This window comes from Neodiprion lecontei, unplaced genomic scaffold (assembly GCF_021901455.1).
Source record: "Neodiprion lecontei isolate iyNeoLeco1 unplaced genomic scaffold, iyNeoLeco1.1 ptg000059l, whole genome shotgun sequence".
Classification (NCBI taxonomy): Eukaryota; Metazoa; Arthropoda; class Insecta; order Hymenoptera; family Diprionidae; genus Neodiprion; species Neodiprion lecontei.
The window spans coordinates 27501-30000 of NW_025791832.1; the positions used below are offsets into that span (position 1 = coordinate 27501).

At 62.4% G+C, this 2500-nt stretch overlaps 1 non-coding gene across 1 annotated transcript in view; it reads left to right on the forward strand.

The window, feature by feature from the left end:
- Positions 1–2388: 2388 nt before the first annotated feature.
- LOC124295658 overlaps positions 2389–2500 on the forward strand; it is a 1913-nt gene continuing 1801 nt past the window's right edge. The window contains exon 1 of the ribosomal RNA XR_006905542.1: positions 2389–2500. This exon is cut by the window's right edge and continues 1801 nt beyond it. This is a non-coding gene — a ribosomal RNA (small subunit ribosomal RNA).

Below are 2500 nucleotides of genomic sequence, written 5' to 3' on the forward strand. Positions count from 1 at the left end.
CGAGTCGACAGAAAGGCGATGCGCGGCGTCTTGGAGTCGACACGGGCCGACGGGACTCGATAAAAGTTTCGTTCCGAGTCGAGCGAAGGGCGATGCGCGGCCTCCCGGAGTCGATCCGGGCCGACGGGACTCGTTGAAGCTGCGGTACGGGTCGAGCGAAAGGCGACGCGCGGCGTCCCGGGGTCGATCCGGACAGACGGGACTTGTAAAAATTACGGTCCGAGTCGAGCGAAAGGCGACGCGCGGCGTACCGGAGTCGATCCGGGCCGACGGGACTTGTGAAAATTTCGGTCCGAGTCGACCGAGAGGCGATGCGCGGCGTCCCGGAGTCGATACGGGCCGACCGGACTTGTGAAAATTTCGGTCCGAGTCGAGCGAAAGGCGACGCGCGGCGTACCGGAGTCGATCCGGACAGACGGGACTCGTTGAAGCTGCGGTACGAGTCGAGCGAAAGGCGACGCGCGGCGTCCCGGAGTCGATCCGGACAGACGGAACTTGTAAAACTTTCGGTCCGAGTCGACCGAGAGGCGATGCGCGGCGTCCCGGAGTCGATACGGGCCGTCGGGACTCGTTGAAGCTGCGGTACGAGTCGAGCGAAAGGCGACGCGCGGCGTCCCGGAGTCGATCCGGACAGACGGGACTTGTGAAAATTCCGGTCCGAGTCGACCGAAAGGCGACGCGCGGCGTCCCGGAGTCGATCCGGGCCGACGTCGACTTGTAAAACTTTCGGTCCGAGACGACAGAAAGGCGACGCGCGGCGTCCCGGATTCGATCCGGGCCGACGGGACTCGATGAAGTTTCGGTCCGAGTCGACAGAAAGGCGATGCGCGGCGTCCCGGGCCGACGGGACTTGTAAAAATTTCGGTCCGAGACGAGCGGAAGGCGACGCGCGGCGTCCCGGACTCGATCCGGGCCGACGTCGACTTGTAAAACTTTCGGTCCGAGTCGACAGAAAGGCGATGCGCGGCGTCCCGGATTCGATCCGGGCCGACGGGACTTGCAAAAATTACGGTCCGAGTCGACAGAAAGGCGATGCGCGGCGTGCCGGAGTCGATACGGGCCGACGGGACTCGATGAAGTTTCGGTCCGAGTCGACAGAAAGGCGATGCGCGGCGTCCCGGGCCGACGGGACTTGTAAAAATTTCGGTCCGAGACGAGCGAAAGGCGATGCGCGGCGTCCCGGAGTCGATCCGGGCCGACGGGACTCGTTGAAGCTGCGGTACGAGTCGAGCGAAAGGCGACGCGCGGCGTCCCGGAGTCGATCCGGACAGACGGGACTTGTAAAAATTTCGGTCCGAGTCGACCGAAAGGCGACGCGCGGCGTCCCGGAGCCGATCCGGGCCGACGGGACTTGCAAAAATTACGGTCCGAGTCGACAGAAAGGCGATGCGCGGCGTGCCGGAGTCGATACGGGCCGACGGGACTCGATGAAGTTTCGGTCCGAGTCGACAGAAAGGCGATGCGCGGCGTCCCGGGCCGACGGGACTTGTAAAAATTTCGGTCCGAGACGAGCGAAAGGCGATGCGCGGCGTCCCGGAGTCGATCCGGGCCGACGGGACTCGTTGAAGCTGCGGTACGAGTCGAGCGAAAGGCGACGCGCGGCGTCCCGGAGTCGATCCGGACAGACGGGACTTGTAAAAATTTCGGTCCGAGTCGACCGAAAGGCGATGCGCGGCGTCCCGGAGTCGATCCGGGCCGGGAGCCTGTCGGAACATCGTCATATGAGCCTCGTTCAATTTCGACAAAGTTCCCGGAGTTCAAAATTTTTTCGATAGCCCGCGGAGGTTTCGCCCCGTAAGCCGACCGTGCTACCACCGTGCCGGCGCCGACGTCCTAGCGGCCAGGCTCCTACTAGTAAGAGGAGCGAGTCGGTCGGGCCGGTCTCCCGTCGTCCGCCTGCTACGCCGTACCGGTACGTGCTCGAGCACGATACGTACTTCGGCGTAGACCAGGAGCGGGCGTTCGCGGACCGTTCCGTGCCTCGTACCAAAGAAACTACGCGACTCGCGTTGTTTCATCTATCGTCACTGCATTACCGCGGGTCGGTGTCTCAGACCGAATGGCCCTTGACGCGGTACCAAGAAGTTCGGCTCTCCGTGAAACACGGAAGGCCGAACGCTCCAACGCACGCGTCAACTCGCTTCTTTCCGAGCGTACACTCAAAGACCAGAGATGTTATAACAACGTATCCCAGACGCTTTCAATCTAGCCGACGGGTACGGGAGATCGTTCGAACGCTTATAAGCCGAGTGTCGAAGGTGGCGGCACACGGAACCGGGGCTGCCTGCGCGCAGTCCCGAAACACACAGTAGACGCGCGGCCGACCGGGCTACGAGACCCGGTCGGCGATGGGTGGCGCACGTCCGAGCCGAGATTTTGTATCGAAGCTCCCTGGTTGATCCTGCCAGTAGTCATATGCTTGTCTCAAAGATTAAGCCATGCATGTCTCAGTGCAAGCCAAATTAAGGTGAAACCGCGAATGGCTCATTAAATCAGTTAT